General features: G+C 43.4%; 1 protein-coding gene across 3 annotated transcripts in view; it reads left to right on the top strand.

Annotated features, from left to right (window-relative positions):
• The window catches only part of dlgap2a (discs, large (Drosophila) homolog-associated protein 2a), a 174,405-nt gene that overhangs the window by 48,316 nt on the left and 107,215 nt on the right, over positions 1-18,874 (top strand). The window lies entirely within an intron of this gene.

The raw sequence follows: 18,874 nt of genomic DNA, 5'->3' as shown, positions 1-18,874 counted from the left end.
ATAGCAGGGAGATTCTATGACAGCGTTGTCGAGGGAGCACACCACACGGGTGCGTGCATGTGTGTGTGTGTGTGTGTGTGTGTGTGTGTGTGTGTGTGAGAGCACGTACATGCGATTGCATGGGCGGCTGCGTGCGTTCAATGTAAACTCTGATGGAGGGGTTGAGCTCTGAGTGGGCAGTTTGTACGTAGTTTTTTTTTTTCTGTTTTGTGAATGAAGCGCGTTCAAACAGAAAGCCTGCGTGTGTGCGCATGCATGTTTCCGCTGTCATGTGTGCGCTTGTGTTTCCCTTTCATCACTATCAACTGTCGCTCGACTGTGGCTGTGAGCTCAGACGTCAGCAGGACACACTACCCTTTTGGGAAACACTCGTCTCCAGTACAGCGCCGTCTCTTTGTCAGGTATTGGGTGGCGTTCGACTGTGGGTGGTGACTTGGTGACGATTTACAACCTGGGTTCCCAGGTCCTCGCCCCCCGTTGTAAATCAGCCTGCTCGATGGAGCACGGGGCCACTGCGGCCAGTTAGGAAGAGATGCTTTGGATGTTCATGTCCGCTGCTGCACTGCAGACCTGCTCTCTCACCAAAGCTGCAAACAGACAGTGTGTTACTCAGCCACAGACAGCGTAGGCTTGGTTCGAGAGGCTCTTCATCTATCAGCCTATGGTATTTGAACAGATGCTTGTAATCCAAAGTTACTTTCAGCAGACTCTGTAGTGTTTTTGCAGGTGCAGTTGGCTCTATCTGACGGGGATTACAGCCTGTGCCTGGCATTATTATTGCTGTGCTTGAACAACTGTGTCACCAGTGCCAGTGCGCTGAAGAATCACGGCTCTCTACACACCAATAATCAACACCCCGGCGGTTCCTGTGGCTCGTCCGTCCCTCCCAAGTGGTGCTCCTTAATTAGAATTACAGGCCCTAATTTCAATGGGGCTTCCCCATGTTTACATCCAGCATTGTTCAAAAATACCATTGCACCATTGCAGGCTTATGTACTGCATATTTGAAGGCGGCCAAAGCTGGATATATTATGTAAGAATTTATTAAATTGTTAACAAACAATTGGACCAGAGAAATCCACGATTTTACTCAAGTTAGTGGTGCGTCACCTATTGCTATAACATACAGTATAGATCAGAGAGCAGGGAATAAAGTTGAGTTGGGCTGCACGTGATCATTTTTGGTTGTTCCTGTTACTTGCGTGTATATTTGCCTCACGTTTTTGTCCATTGGCTGCAAGATGGTGTGTGTGTCTCTATGTGTTTGAATTCAGATCGATCCCTAAACTCAGCAGCAACTCTGGCTCTCTGTCTTCTTTTGCCCCTCTCCTCTCTATGGCATTACATTCGTGAAGTAAACTACATTTCCCCTTCAGCACCAGTCAGAAGTCAACATTACAAAACATAAACTCCTGACAACGGAGGTTGCCTCCATGCTGTTGCAGTCAAGTTGATGAACAGGGGTGAAGATAACCACACCTTTTAATGCCAGAAGTGTAAAAGAAATCTTTGCTCGCTCATCACGATGGTAAATGGCTCTGGACCAGAGCAGAATTTGATATGAATCTGGGTGTTTATTCCTCCAGAGGGTCAGGCTCTGCCCCCTACTCTCTCCTGGACAGCTTTGATCAGCTGAGCAGCTGCTTTGTCCCCTGTCCTGCCCTGCTCTTCCAACACAACACTGAAAGCACAGAAAGGAGAATAAAGATGTGTCATACTATCATAGTAAAATCTGTGTGTATGTTACATGTTTAAACCGTAGTAATATCATGACATTGTAAGCTGAAGTCAGCAGTAAATACTTTATATGTAATTGACTAAAATCTTTTCATATTTGGTCAACTAAAACTAGTCTAAACTGAATTCAGATGACTAAAATATGACTAAGACTAAATGACATTTTAGTCAAAGGACTGTGACAGCACCTAAATCAAAATGGACTCTGGGTTTTAGTGACAGTGACAGCAATCATCTGCACCGCTGAAGTGTCATTGAGCCATAACATAACACCCCACCATCTTGAAGGGTACTACATCACATAGCTGTGCATATCCCTAATGAATACAAGTGCCTTTTTTTGCACTGCCTTCATCTTCACATGCATAGAAAACACATGGTTATTGCATTAGTGAAAAATAATGAAGGGGCCCGAGGCAAAGGACCACACCATGTGTCACAGCTCTGAGTGAGTGGTCAATTTCTACCCCTGTTCCAGACTAATTAAGCAGGGCTCCAACCCATGGCTCCACAATATGGTAAAAAAAGAAAGAAAAAAAAAAAGAAAGAAAAGGCATGTTGAGAATATTTTGACAGATATTTGGATGGCGGTATGATTTGGAATTAGTGGGAATGATCTTTTTTGCTGCCCCATTATTCGTTTTCACTGAAAACAACTATTAACATGATAAAAGATGTGATATCTGTTGTGGTCAGTACCCGACAATCATGTTCTGTTACATCCCTAGAACAAGATTTGTCATCCAGGGAATCTCTGCAGCACTACAGCACTACATTATTATGCCATTTTGGCACACATCACATATCTTTATTAAAAATTGCAGCTGCTTTCCACTAGCACTTTTGGCCATTTTCTCTCAGCCTGTTTGCACTTTCAAACATTTGCTATGTTGTACTGTTTCATCTTGCAGCTTTAAGCTGTTTCAGGAGTCATGTTTGGTTACTCCTGGTGAAAACACAACGTTTCTTGTAATGCTGCTTTATAATAAAAGCTTTCAAATGACAAAATAATGAAGTGCTTTTATTGTGAAGAAGTTATAGTAAATGAAGGGTGTTTGTAACTGGATTGGCAGGGCCACTGTATTAGTGGTGATTCTTTGATAGTACTGCAGGGATTGCATAAGTGCTAGCCAAGCAGGTAGCCCAGTTGTGATGGAAAAGTCGGGCCAGTACTGGGCTACTGCGCCGAGTCAAACCAAGTAGAGCCAGGCCAGCAGATGTAAAGGAAAAACAGCAACTGGTTATTGCACTTGGCCATAGTGAGATTTCAATAATACTTGAAGTAATTGTGCAGCCCTAGCTCCATATGAGTTTAACTGTAAGCCAGAAAGTGTTCATAAATCTGTACTTGGATGAAAAGAGTACAGTCATGAACACCCATACAGTCTGGAGATTTTATTTTATTTTATTTTTTGGATGACTGGGCCAAGCGGCTTTAGGAACTTCCAGGCAGTGCTGTAAAAAGAACCCAAAAGTTATACCCGAGTAGAAGTAAAATTAAGGTGTTTAAATATTACCATGGTAAAAGTCACCCACATGAATAGTAGTTGAGTTAGACATTTATCTGTTAGCGTATCTGGTATTCTGCATTTTTCTGATATCAAAAATGAGTTGTTTTGTTGATTTTCTTATATATACAATTGTGGATAAAATAAATGTATTTAAAAATGTGCTGCTTTGGCTTTGATGCAGCATGCACTCTGCAAAGTTACTAGTAGCTTAAGTTATCAGGTAAATGTAGTAGATTCAATAGTGCAATATACGCCTCCAAATGTAGTGGAGATGGAGTGGAAGTATAAACTGATAATCAGAAAATTGAAGAGCTCGAGTACGAGTACCTCAAAGTTGTACTTAAGTACAGTACTTGAGTACTTAGTTACTGCGGTGCATTTGCTTCACTTAGTTCTAACCAGTTTTAATCAAGCACCTTGAGCAATCCATGTATACAGTATTAACCTGGCTGACAATGACGGGGTATAGATTGTCTTGTCAGACACCTGCTCTGTTGGGCTTGTCCCTTTTCAGCAGCCTGACAGGGAATCAGGACGAGGCAGGAGTGAGACAGATACAGCTGTTGGCCCGTCGAAAATGATGCTGTCACATTTACTTTCAAGCAAGATGAATGATTCTTAGGCGGCGGCTGGATGTGATTGCACAAACAGCTTGCTTACATAACGTGTTTTCCTTAAGTTGATTAACATGGCCTGTGTGTGTGTGTGTGTGTGTGTGTGTGTGTGTGTGTATGTGTGTGTTAAGTTTTGTGGGGACCCTTCACTTGTGTTGCTGAACCCTGCAGCATGTCCGTCCCCTCTCTGTTTAAAAGCAGGCTGCTAACCTGGATTTAAAAAAGGTGATTCCCAGAAGCAGCAAACCAGGACTGAGAAATGAACAGCCCGGTGTTAATGTACACGAACACGGGTGGGCGCTTTAAAGAAGAGCCATTGTGAGCGTTCTTGGCAGCTCACGTCTTATATCCGGGACAATGGACTCATGGCTTTTGACAGTGACAGTCACAGACGCTCAAACGCTGAAGCTCGCAAACAATGTAAACAGCCGTCAGCCATAAACAAGCCGGAGGGGACGACACTGAAGGAATCCTACAGCCTGCGTCTTGACATGTATGGGATATTGCCTTCAGCATATTCCAACACTAATCTGCATCATTTCACATGAATTACACATTTAATCAAAAAAAAAAAATCTATAATAGTTATGACAAGAGCAATTAATTCATTTTGTGCAAGAGGCCTGGAGTTACACATTATAATTTAAAATGAGTAAAAAGACAGCCAGGTTTGTTAAAAGGTTACCGGGCTGTAAAGGTTTGCGTGCAGTTAAGTGGTTTTTGAAGACGTGGTTGACATTGATTCAGGTGTGTTTGCGTTGCTGCGCTAACAAATCATGTTTGCGGAGCTCTAATGTCACGGTTTGCAGGCCACTCGTGATGGTTTTCACAGCTTAAGGCAGCATATCTTCACAGTCCGACAAGGACCCGCTACTGGAACAGCTGCAAAAAGTCTCTGAGAAATGGCGACATACGTAGAGAGACATAAAATCTTTACTTCAGCAAAGGAATGTGTCTGACTGAAATGGAGAATGAACAGGAAAATGGTTGACGGCTTAATTTGGGCAAATTTAATTTGTCACGGATCATTGTTGCAGTGGCAGACATGGATGGAAGCTATGGCAGAGTGTTGTGGGTTTTTTTTTAAATTCTACAGCTCTGGATGAATGCACGAACTGTTGGGCGGTCACACAGATGGTTGCCTGGCCTGTTACATCAAGTCGCTGGTCAGTATGTTGATCCAAAGTGGGATGAGGCAGCCCACACGCTGGAGAAGATCAGCCACTGCTGTCAGATGTGTCACTGTGGAGCCAGTGTGTGTGTATATGTGTGTGTGTGTGTGTGTGTGAGCTGCGAACAACTGTCGGTGCACAACCTCTCTGCTGTGATAATCGTTTTGACTCCAATCAGTGTCCAACCGAGTCCATCAACCCTTTCTCTTTTTGTAAAAACACACACGCACACGCGAGCAAACATGCGGGATGCCGGCGAGGTTCTGAACAGCCGCCTCTTCAGAGCAGGCTTCTCTCCCGACGGGGAATCTTGAAGTGAACCCAAAAGAAAACAAGGAGAAGAAAGCCCTTCTCTTCTTTGCATCAGCATCCCTCTCCCCTCCTCCTCCCACTCTCTGCGTGTCTGTCACTCACCAGCACACACTCTCTCTAGCTCTCCCTTTTTCCCTCTTTCTCTGTGCTTCATCAGTTTTTTTTTTTTTTTTCCCCCTCCCGTTCTCTCCATCTATCTCTCTCTCAGACTGTCAGTAGGTTGCACTGCAGCCTGAGCCAGTGCCAGGGCTCAGCCTCTGAGCCACAGGTAAAGCATTAAAGCCAAATGACTCATGCACTGAAACAGAACAACCTCTTTGCTACTTGAAAGCACCGCTTCTTAAAAGTTACACCCGAATAAGCTGCTCCAGCTGCGGCGCTCTCCCCCCCCCACCCCCCCTTTACCTTCAGCGGTAGTGTGCTGACACACCTTCACGCCTCTGATAGACACCGAGTCACAGGATGATAAACTGTTGTGTGCTCTGGCAGAGAGCCCACCCTACCTTGTGCTGTGTACTTGGCATGTGTGTGTTTGTGTGTGTGGAATTGCTGTTTTTTTCCTGCAGTAAAGGTGTGTCCCTCCAATGTGAAAAGGTATTAGAGCACATATAATAAAAGGCTACAAATGTTGTTACTAAAGAATATTTTGATTGTTTATAAGGAAAAACACCCTTAAAATCCATCACTGTCAAAAGGACACTGCACTTTTTAATATATTTTCACATATTACATATATGTATAGGAATTCCCATACAGGAGAGACTAGGCAAGGTCCATTGCCTCAATATACAGGGAATATTACAATAGTCTGAACGATATTGGATTATTGGGGCTGATATAGAGAAGAGATAGTTATAGCGTACAATACTCAACAATAATCTCAGTGGTCCAAAATAACATGGGTACACTGAAACAGTAAACTCTAAAAACAACCCATAACGTAATTAAGGGAGCAGCAAATCACACTGACCAATTCCTATCCCAGACCTATTCAACTGGTGGCCTGTGGGCCAAACACAGCCCTGAAATAACCTCATTTCAGCCCCTGTGATCATGGCTAACTGGCCCATTCATTAGTTATGTCTGTTTCTAAGCACAACAATTCTGTACCTCTGTTGGAAGTTGTTAACCCAGGCTGTTTAAATCAACATTATGTCAACATTTGGTATTTTGTGTGATTTGGTGCCCCTCACAGTTTCTGAGTGTTGCAAACACAAATACTGTTACAGTTTGTCAGACGTCATGTAGGTGCTAACTACAAGACGAAGACTTGTATCTTGTATCTTGTGTCGAAGACTTGTATCTTATCAGTATAAGTAAACATGTATGTAACACGTATGTAGCTGAAGTTGCACAGTGCACAAACAGGTAATGGGGGGCAAGGGTGGCTGAGACAGAGACACCATTTTATCCCCGTTACAAGACACTGTACCATCATAATGTTGCCTTAAGCAGAGGGAGCTTATGAGAAATGACTTGACTGTAAAACCATTTTCTGACCTGACACTGCTGTGGTGAAGCTTTAGTCAGCACACCAACTTGGTTCGGTTCAGGGAAGGTTGTGGTTTTTACAGTAACTACTTGGTTAAGGTCAGAAAAAGATCATCTTGGTTTAAGGTGAGAGTGTCATCACAGTTACAAAAAACAGCTCTGGCTATCGTTAGGAAGCACGGAGACTAACACAATGTGTGGCTTTTAGAACCACCCATCCACCCCGACCTCTACGTTATGATGACTTTACAGCTCCATAATAGTCTCACCCTGCTTCCTATTTCATGTAGATTACTACATTACACTAATTACTACAGGGCTAAGAGGACTTTACTTTATGATAAACATACGTACATACGTCCTTTTGGGGATTCTACTTAACTTCTGCTGGTGGGTTGGTCATGACAAATTCACAAAACTTTTAAACTTTTAAATCAGAGATCACAGAGATAATAAATGTGTCAGGTTTGTTTTTGGAGAGGTTTGTATGATATTTGCATATATTTTGTTTGATGCACAAATGTCATATAAAACATTGATAAATATGATACTGTCAGACACCTTTACCAACATTCAAGCTGCTTAAGGGAAGTTGGATACCAAGGTGTTGCCTAAATAGTATACAATGGACCACGCGCGTATCTGCTTTTTAACTGCCCCCATCCCACTGTCATTGCACAAAACTAATTTCTTTGCTAAGGTTTAAAATCCTGCGTTTGTTTGACACCGCATTGTAGGGCCATGCACCCATAGTTGCCATGGAGACACCATTAGGCAGTGGCGCCGCACCGATTTTTTATTTTTTATTTTTTTTGTATTTCTTTGCATAACCCCACGCCAAACCACGCTGCTTGCCGGGGACTCGCCCGTGCCAACTGCGTGCGTGGGCGGATGGATGGGTGCATGTGCATGTTTTTATGACTGAGAGTGAGTGGGAGAGAAAAGGCGACAGAGATCAAAACAAGGTGGGAGGGATTGAGAGAACGACGAACAAAAGGGGGGGGGGGGGGGGTGGGTGAACGACAGGGAGAGGAATGAATGATGGAGACAATGAGTGGGAAACACAAACAGATATACACGCCCCGATTGCAGACTACAGCGCGCAGCATCCTCCAGCAGAGATGACTGGAGTGGGTACGTGTGAGTGAGCAGGGTGAGTGTGTGGGTGGAGGGATGCCGCAACAGTGCAGCTTATTTCGCCTCCGGTTTGATCCCTGCAGCCCTGATCTCAGGGGCTCCTCGCCGCATTTACTTCAAGCCAATTCGCACAGCGTGATGCCAAATCTGGATTCACCCTTGTTATTATCACACACAAGAGTTCATAATGACCCTAATGATTTTTTAGAGCCCTCTAAGAGTTTTGCCTTGTTTTTTTTTTCGGAGCGGAATCGACTCATGGTGTACAATACATCACAATATAACTAAAATCGGACCAATTTCACCCTTAGTTGTCAATAGGAAGCATATTTTCACCTGGTTGTATAATACTGAACTTGTCCCTAAAGCCCTACTGTACGTGATCCTTGTGAGTGACCCAATTTTTGTTAATCCACTGCGGGGATTGGCTCCTTTTCTTCAATGAAAAAATCAATTCACCAATACTCGGATTTCCTGCGGCAATTAGCTGGAAGTGGTGACTAAAGAGCCAACACATGTTCATATATATAATGCCTGTTCAGTGGCTTCTCATATTTTTGCTCAGCGTGCAAGGGTAAATAAAGATGACTCACCGTGTAGTAAACCTGGCTTACCTTGAAAAGGGTCTGATGAGATGACAGCTTTTACATCAGCTCACAGTGAGCTGCGAATATTTACAAACACGGCGAGTGTCATCAGTTGCATTGTTGTGATCAGCAGATGTCATAATCAGGCACTGCTCGTGTTTAATTTTGGCATAAATGCATTATTAATAATGGACTGGATATGTATTATTTTGAAGTAAATGTTTTCAGGTTGTATAGCTGCAGAATTGACGCTAAACAGTACATGGCTTTGTGACTGTTTATGTTTCACAAGCTCAGTCACATTCAAAAACGATCGCCTGGCTTGTAGATGGTGGATGAGTCAGTTGGATTAATGTAGAGTGGGAGAGATACATCACAACTAAGTCATCAAGACAAGTCAGTAGAAGACGTAGTCAGCACACAAAGACAGTAGCTCACATGACATGCGGGTGTTTGTCCAATCCGATTTGACTAGTGATGGATGATGATTGTCCTTCGAAAAAGGAGTGCATTTAATTAGAGAATGAATGTTGGTAATGTACATTTCTGCAAGCCACATGTACGTTGAAACTTAAAGCCCTGTGCTTGTGGACTGGTTAGGTTTAGGCACGATAAAACACTCGGTAAGGGCTGGGAAGAGATCATGTCTTGGCTTGAAAAAACGGCTTTGGTCACCACAAAGAACTCAAGGTCTCCTTAAAGATATCAAGTAGTATCACACGTACAAATGTTGAAATACACTGTTGAACTGTAATCACTGGACGGGTGGCCTTCTCACTTAACTCTCTGCCTCCCTGTATGAAAGGGCTGAGTTGTGTCACTTGTAGACAGAATGCTAATAAAAAGCCCACATTTTGAAAATGTGCTGTACTGATATTCCATATTGCCGTAAAAAGAAATCCCCAAAGATGTTGTGAACACTGTGGTCTTATTGCCTAGGTTTACTTAACACTACTTCTGCTGTCCAGATGTCACAGTCGGGCCTTCTAGTCTAGTTATTCAGAATCATAACTCTAGCTTACTTTCAGGTAGCATTATACAAAATGAGCTGTGATTGCCATCAAAGTGTTCTTTTACGTGAAACGTCTGTGTTAGCCTCTGCCTCAAGCGCACTCTGATAACCAGCTGAGGTTTTAGTTCAACCAGCAGTTCTTCAAAATCCTGCTGTGGCTTTGCATTAGAATTTAAATCCATCACTCTTGGACCTTGGTTTTCAAATATGTAGCAATTTTCCCCCCATATCTTGGACTCCTGACTCTTTCCCGCTCCTGTTTTATAAGACACGCATTGCACAGAGAGGGGTTGTGCTGTAGAGGGAGCCGAGACGTTGAGAACTGTGACAGATAGTGATGACCTTTAATGCGCCTTGGACACATTGTACTCCCTCGGGACAAGTAGCCTGGGGAGGTAGGTCAAAGGTGAGACCGCACAGTCATGGAGAAAATGGAGTCATCGTTGCGCAGTTTTGAGAATTACAGAGATGGAGAAAATGGTTTGAGTGTGCATCTGTCAAGCGGTGTGGCCCCATGATAACTGTGGCAGAGGCAGCTGTGAAGGTCTGTTTTGTCTCTTTGATCAAACCGTGAATCATTTTTAGTTTCATTTGCTATTAAAACACAAAACAGTCCCCTGAGCAGCAAAAGACTACAGTTGAACCTATATAACTAAAAAGGATGAACCAAAATCGAGCCACCAATTCGTAACAGTTATAACTTGGGTTTAGTTTGTGTATTTCTTGGCTCGTAGATACACAGGTGTGCAGGTGCAGATTTTTAAGCCACAAACATCAAATATGACATTCAAAATCATCAGCAGAATGTGAGGAAATAACGCTATGCCAAAGTTCTATCTATGTATAGACCCTGGCCCGTCCAGTCTCATCATACCACTGTCAGTTAGCCCCTGCAGTTTCAGCTGGGACAGTGAGCAGTGAGTTCACTTTGTCTCGCACGCTCTCGCACCATTTTTAGTCTAATAAATGGAGAGAATAAACCCACAAAATGTCAAGGATAGAAATAATCTCACATCTTTTTCTTTATTAAACAGAAAAAAATACAACACTGCACATATTCTGAATTCATCTCTCCCTGTTGTACCAAAAACTAAGACAAGTTTAATTGCCTTGTTTACTCCTTGCAAAACACATATCATCCAAACTCAACAGGAATGAAAATAAAACTCACCACGACCAATTTTGTTATGCGTGTTTGCCTGTTTTTGTTTGTTTTCCAACTATTGCCTCTTGTCGGGCAAAAATAAATCCTGAATTCACCGAGTTAGATGTGAAAATATTCTGTATCTACAAGCTGCTGATGCTCGTACTTCACACCTTTTCTGTCGATCCCCGCCTCCCTGCCTCCTGGGTTTTTGGTCCTGGAAGTGATAGTCCTGGTAGGAGCCTCTTTACTGTACCCGTTGTTAACAAACCAGCCTACATTGGTCTCAGATGCTGTGTCCCAGCCTGGTGTATCCCATTGTGGAAAACAAAAAAAAATTCCCTCTGTGATCTGATGTCATGGTCCAGGCAGCCTCCAGCCTGCTAACATGCCTGCTAGCTGCAAGGCCATCTGAGCTAGCTAGCTAGCTAACGGCATCTTATCACTACAGCTGTAGATACTGTAGCTACAGCAAAGAGTATGGCAAACAGCAGTTAGCGATTGCCTTGGTGATATGCTGCACCTTATGCTTTTGGCGTGACCTTCAACAGGTGGCAAATGTCTACACATGACACCTTTATCTGAGAATTGGACGAGCCAGTCCAAATACAATACTGTGATGAACACCATGAGCCCCTTGACTGAACCATGGACTCGAGGCTGGCAGGAGGACCTTCTCTGTTTCTCATCTCTCCAGAACACACATTCTTCCTTCCCAGTGCGCTCACTTTCTCTCTCTTATCCACCCACACCCGCAAAGGTAAACACAAATTCTCTCATCTGAGTCTCTTTCTCCCTTGTTTACTCAGTGTGTTTTTTTTATTGTTGTTTTTTTTTTCTGCAGGATAAGCACAAGCAAAGTTCAATATTGCTCTGGACATCTTGAAAAGAATCCAGTGTGGATTTACTGCTGTAAATTCTCTCTGAACGTCTCCCTCTCCCTCTCTCTCCGTCTGAATTCTGCACGGGGACGGGTCTGTGTACTGCAAGTGTGCAGATTTGACAGCGCCAGAATCCAAATCACACAAACAAACCGTCCAGATCCCTTCAATGGTATTAATGTATTCTCTCACAAGTCTTGCTGGTGTCTCTCTCACCCATCACAAACCTTGCATTTAAAACCCAGCCGGTGCATTGGAGACCTTCTGTGGGGCTGTTTGAAGCAGCGGGTTCTGAACTAGACTATAGCTTGCTAATGAGAACAAATGGTGCTGTGGTCACATCGCTTAGCCGAACCCTGATGTGACGCACTGACCTGGACCAAAAATAGCAAGCGCGTTGTATCTGGCAAGACATGATCTGGCCTTGAACATGGTGATGTTCAAGGCCAAACGCGTCGGCCGACGGTTTGCTGGAGTCAAACAGATTTTTAAGGTCTAAGGTCTGTTATAGCCCTGGAAGTGAAAACAAGAATAGTGTGGTGCTTATGCACTCTGCATGCAACATATGCACACATATGCACTGACAGTATTAGTGCTGTCATCAGTGATGATGACAGGAAGTCTGAGAGACCTGCAGTTTTCAATTTGAATGCAGATATAAGAAACTGAGGTAATTTATTCCAAGACCATTATAATACATGACCAGATGTCAATATTCCTACTCCCCTTCTTTTTCTGGGTAGGTTCTTTGGCCTGTACCCAACACTGATGAAGTGTAGTAATATCATTACAGTCGTTAACCTCAGATACTATGTTACGACTAGTTACTGGAGATCAGCTTGTTTGTTCTCTTACCAGGAGTTTGAGGAAGGGCTGATATCAGTTTGGCCTTTGTGTTCAGTGAACAGCCTGGTTCAAGAGAGGCTGTCGGTAGACGAAGAGTGTGGAAGTAATTCTGCCTCATGTTTCCTTATGGTGTGATGCATTGCTAACGTTAGCCACTGGCAAGCCTGCATTCATGAATCGCTGGTAATTTGCTCAGAGTTGGAAGTCTGGTGTGAGTTTGGGAAAAAAAAAAAAACGCTCAATCAGCATGGCAAAGTCATCTGTAGATGATGAGAGAGCACCTGCCAAGCTGGAGGCTGGCTGCTTGTTAAACCATAATGCCTTTCTTAAAAATTACAGAAGCTGTGACTAGCTGTAGAGGAGTCAGCTGGCCGTGACGTAATTGTGATGTCACAGTCTGTCGCCCTGTCCTTCCTCTCGGGCCACGTTTACTTTTTTACATGCTTCAGACTTCACCTCATCTCCTCACCGCCTGGCTACCCAGCCCATCAGCGCACCTGTTCCCACTTCCCCTCTGCTAAGGAGTAAGCTGGACTTACCTGCCCACCTCCTCCCCCACTCACCACATGCATATACACACAGCAGTTCACTTATTTAGTTCCTTGCCAGATTGTGTAGTCAGTTCCTATGTTGCTTTATCAGTTTTGTCCTTTGATTCTTCCTAATTGTGTTACTGAGGATCTGTTATTTTTATCATTACCTGGACCTGCTTGGTCCTGCCTTCCTCCAATGTCCAGTGTTTTCAGTGAGTAGCATGTAATTAGTAACCAACTGCAGCGTTGAAGCTACTTGCCCAACACTAGTGACTGCTATGATTTGCAAAATGGTGAGGACTTAAGTGCAGAAATAGAAGCATGCAGGAAGCCTTTACCAAAAAGCTAGATTAAACAATCAACTAACCCAAGGCTAACGTGGAAACAACAAAAGGCAGGCAAAGTAAGTAAGAAAGGAAATACTGAACTGAAGACAGACTGGAGGCCGCAGAAATACAGCAGACACAAAAAGACGGGAACAGGAAAAGAGGGGACACAGACAAACTTAAATACACAAGGGCTAATAAACGAATGAATAACAGGTTTTCACAGAAAAAGAGCGTGAGAACAGAGACATGACACATGAGGATAAAATCTATGAAATATAATGGGAACCGAACCAGAAACCCAAACCACGAAAATAATGGGTAAGTGCAACCAAACAGTTGGTCCTGCAAGCACCAAAATGTGTTTGTCGCACCTTTATTTTTCTTTGAAGGCACAGGCAGTCACGTCTCCCGCTCACCACACACGGACCAAACTGGCGTGTGGTCGGTTAATCATTGCCTATCGCTTTGATGGGGCTTTTTATTCAGGATTATTTGATGAAATTGGGATTTCAGCTGGAACAGAGATGGCGGGGCTGAGGATCCTGCCGTCCACAATAGACTGCAGGTACAGGCAGGTGCAGCTGAAGGAACAGCAGGTGTGGGCTGCTGTGTTGGAGCAGTGGGAGCAGGTTTAAAATAAACACAGTTTATGTCACTTGAATTCTCAAGAGCGTACCTCCTTTCACAGATTTTTCAAAGTGGGCCCTCAATAACAAACAGAACTGTCTAACTTTCAGTGTAGACTGAGCCCCTCCTCAACCATTTAGAGCTCAGAGGACTCTCAGATCAGATAACCGAGAGAATAAGTGTTGATCATCATCGTCGACAAAGTGACCAAAAGTCCCGCCGTAGAATGAGTCACTATGTAGCCGCCATCTACATATATTTGTCACCACATTACGGAGTCACTCATCACGAGAATGCAATTACGCCCGCTCCCCCACAGCTCCTATTAATAGCCGCAGATAAATCATCAATGTGGCATGTGCATGACACTCGCACACTTTAATCAAATGATAATGGGCACGAGTGTGGTTTCCGAACATAATGCGTCCGACAGTTCCGTCGGGGATGAACTACAATGAACATGAAACACATTAAGTAAACACAATTAGGCTTCCCGGGAGAAATGCACTCTTAAAAACATGGCCATCGCAACAGGTGTTTCTTTGAGCGCAATTTTCACATTTACACTTCCCCCATGTGGGCTCACTGGAGATCTGACACCTCAGTGATGATGCGGTGGCGATCTAACACCTTCATCTCCATTTCCAAGTGCGTTGGGGGGAAACACACACAACCACCTCCTCCTCCTCCTCCTCCTCCGCCTCGTCAACAGCTGATCTGCGGCAAGTCGAGCCAAATACCTGCTGACTAGTAAGAGGCAGGGTCATTAGGCCAGGTGGTGCCGCTGCGGTACCCACTGAGAAGCACATGTCTGGCATGAACACCTACAGACAGGACTATAGATTAGCAAACTCGGATCATTAATCATTGTTCCAGTAAAACACAACCAGGACTTAACCCGCTATCATGAGCAGCATCCACAGTATGTCTACTGTTAATGATTTAATTGTTTCAGTGGGAGTCTTTCCACTGATTGTTGCTGAGCCCTCTGCACTGTAGAGCTTTTAGGTGTGAAGGTAGTGATCTCACCTGTGAGGGTGCTTTCACACCTGTCGTTTGATTTTGTAAATGTAGTAGCTGGCCTATTCCTGTCCATATGAACAAACCGTCAGTGCATCATCAGGACCCACATTGGGGAACTCAAATTACCAGATGGCTACAGAGTCAGCATTATTATGAATATAAAACTGCAAACCTACTGCATGCTGTTATTAATGACTAACAGGTAGAGGCAGGAGGAAAAAGAGGTGTCTTGTACAGTAATTGTTCGGGGTTTATTACTTTGGGATCACTGTCAGGCACTTGGACTTAATGAACAAACAAAGTGCATGGAGTAAGATGCAAGCACAGCACTTTTAAATGCTTTTAACCTATTAATCATGAAAAAGTGCCCACATTGATGCACCTATGTGTTACCACGGTCACCAAATGATTTGCATGAATATGCACATGTATCCTTTTATCCATTAAATTCAAGTCACAGAGCTAAGCATCAATTTATCTGAAAAATAGATAAATCCAGCGATCTTTACAAAAAAAAAAAAAAACCCAGAGGGCTGTTTAATAACACTTACCGCTGTTCTGACGATGTTTCAAGAATCCTCAAAGCCTCCTCTAATCAGCCGAATGGGAAAATGTTTTGTCTGTTGTTGTAATACATGAGAGGCACAATCGGATGTGAGGCTTTTTAGAAAGTAAACTAAATCATTACAAGAAGTTCAGATGTTAATATTGGCAGGAATATGAAGATGTCTATCAAATCCAGCTCCCCCCCGAGTGCCAGTTTGGCTGCTGCCTGGCACCAGATCGAGTTCCTCAGAGACAACCCCTCCAGACATGAACTCAGAGAACTGGATCTGGATTTATTGGGGACAAATGAGACAGCTCTCAGTGTCATCTCAGGCTGGAACCAAATGTGCGCCGTTTAGCATTGCAGACTGAGTCCTGTCGGACCGTAGTCATATGTGCTGCACTGTCACCACGGCATTGGCGCTTGAATTAACTGCCTTACATCCATATTGCAATGAATGGTAGCCGATTAAATCAGTGAAATCAGCACCCCAAATGAACTCTCTGAAAGTCTGCAGAAAGTCCAGTTGTCCCTTGTGGACTGAATGAAGTCGCCTCACGTTTTTGCCTGCCAATCACAAGAGTAAACCAGCTCTGTGAATGACAATGGGGACAGAGCTGTGTCCGCTTTCTGAACTGTCTGCGAGCCATGTCAGAGAACAGATGCACTGTACAGATGGGCACTGGTCTTTTTTTCATCAGCAGGCATATGAAGCAGGCTTTCAGTGTGTCCACCGGGCTTGGAGGACACTTGCGTTCATGATATGATTCGGCTGGCAAACTGGAACATTTAAAGCACGCCACATCTTTTCTATAATACTCAGACAGTGTTATGTCCAACGCTACATACTAGTGAAGACTTTGAGAGTTCAAGCACCCATATGGGTAGCTCTCTCAATGGGGCATCACTCCCACTCCCCTTGATGAATAGAAGGGAGACAAGATTACATTTCATTATGCTGCACCAGTCTGAATCATTTGAGATTCATTGAGGTTGTGAGCCCATTGCCAGGATGTCCCTTTACATTGTTGATCTGTTCCATAGCCCTAAGTGATTGGCCATTACCAGAGGGTATTGAAAAGAGACCTTGTCCATCATTTATTTTTGTTTTTTTTTAGTTGCCTCTGTCTTGCAGTCTATGGGAATCATTTAAAAGCAGGCCATATGCAAACACACACCATCGTCCTCGCTTTTTCCTGCACTATGAGCTCCAAAGCATATATTATTAACCTGTTTTTATTATTCATGCGCAGGCTGTCTCACTCGACACATTCGTAAACACTCGCCAGTTCTTTTAATAGAAACATCTTTGATCAGATTAGTGGATTTGTTTGGACCCATATAACATGAATAGTGTCCCAGGGCCACACACATGAATACACAGGCACTCACACACACAACATGTTCTGTCATACCTGCCATTGCTGATGAGGTCCGTGGCCTCTGAGCCATTACAGCATTGATTGGGATCATATTTTGTCGCAGGGGGCGGCAGATGCTGATCGACAAGCAAACTGCCAGGCATGTTCCACATATGGGAGTTGATGTGCTCGTCATTAATTATATCACCCTGGGCCAAGGACTGCCAGTGGATGATGGCTTTTATCTAAGCAGTATATATCACCAACATTGTGGGAAAAAAAAAAATGCAAATACGCCTAAGAGAAGAGAAGTGCGTTCATCCCCTGAGTGTTCTTTGATTGGATGGAGTTATTCTGCCCAGCCCTGTCACTATGATTTAGACTCCTGTGCTGCAGCCGCGGAACAATATTCACATGTCCATGTTTTATGGCTCACCCCAGCTCTTTGGTTTAATCCCGTGCAGATTCACACATCAATGCTGCATGTTACGGTTTAGCACCCAAGCACAGCTGTTAACCGCCATGCAATTAAACCCCATTACAAATCAAAGTTGCCACTGCCCCAGCCCGTTGTCTGAAGTTAACGTTCTGTCTCGTCGTCGCTCTGTAAATCAGACGATAGGCTCATGTTCATTCATTGTGTGTTTTTCGGGGCTCAACCGGCCAACTTGTGACTCAACTTTTATCCTTGGGAGTTCAAGGCTGGTCCTGACACAGACAGACCGCTCCCATAAGTTCCAGCTGTTTATTCTCACCAGGCCATCAATCTCTCCCTGCTGTCTCCAAAGGGACGACTGACTAATGGAGATGAGACTCAACGTTTTTTTTTTTTTTGTTTGTTTTTTTTTTTTTTTTTATCTCTTTCACCAGGCAAAATTGATGTCTGAGCCGCTAAACATGAACCCGAAAGCGAACCGTCTGTGCAAAGCTGATGCAGATCCATTTTTTACTAGATTCCCCACCTGTTATTGAGTGTCGTAAATCATGTAAGAGAAACTGAGGGAGTGAGTCCACCCAGTGCTCTGTTTGTTCTCTGTATATGATTCTCTATTGTTTTCAGGCACAAAGAGGGGAAATGTTTATGGCACTTCTGTTTCTATCTTCTCATGCACTCATTTTTAATCCTCTCATCACCTCCTCTCAGATGTCGCCAGCTCCGGTGAACACAAGTCACAACCTCGCTCTCTCTCTTGTGTGGCTTCATTTAAAAACCATAAAAGGCAGACCTGTTTTCTTTCTGGTTATGTTCCGCAGTCTCACATTGATATCCTTTCATCTTCGGAAAATAGTGATTCAAGCAGGCAGTCAGCCTGAGCAAGCTGGCCTGTTCTATTTTATCTCCAGCGAGGCAGCAGTTAGGATTTGTTCATAGTTTTATGCTGTTTAGATCATCAATAATATTGCAAATAGGATGCGCATTTACCTTCCTCAAGATTACTTGTTGCTCTGTAATCTGAATGTAAAAATCATTCCAATATGTTTTAGTAGCATTGCAAGTGTTAGCATATTTTGATGATTATGAGGTTAATATTGAGAATCGCTTTTTTATTTATTTTTTTTAACATAGTGACGTTATTTATGTTGAGAATATTTCTGTGAGTTTAGTTTTATGTTGCATCATTGTCAGAGCATGGGGTGCAAGACAAATACTATATAAATGAAGTTCAATATAGTGTGAAATAAACCGGCAATTTTTTTCACTGACATGTACATTGCTTAAATTGATTACCAAAATTGATGATGATTAATGATTAATGATTAGTTGACTAATTGTTTTATGAGCCAGCTATGGCATGCGTAAATTGAACGACCACCTGACAATTCAAGCAGCAGGTTGGTCATCCACCTGCTGCTAAAACCCATCAGCCCCCTCTTTGCTCTACTGTCTCACTTGCCTTCATGTCCTACAGCCCTTACAACAGGTTCCCTTAAACCAACCCTCCCTGTTGACTCGAAAGTGAAAACATGTCAGTGACATTTAAGAATAAAGACAAATAGTGTGAATACACC

Source organism: Acanthopagrus latus, chromosome 16, assembly GCF_904848185.1.
Source record: "Acanthopagrus latus isolate v.2019 chromosome 16, fAcaLat1.1, whole genome shotgun sequence".
Taxonomy (NCBI): Eukaryota; Metazoa; Chordata; class Actinopteri; order Spariformes; family Sparidae; genus Acanthopagrus; species Acanthopagrus latus.
The sequence above is the reverse complement of the archived record's forward strand: the minus strand, read 5'-3'. Positions and strand labels throughout refer to the sequence as shown.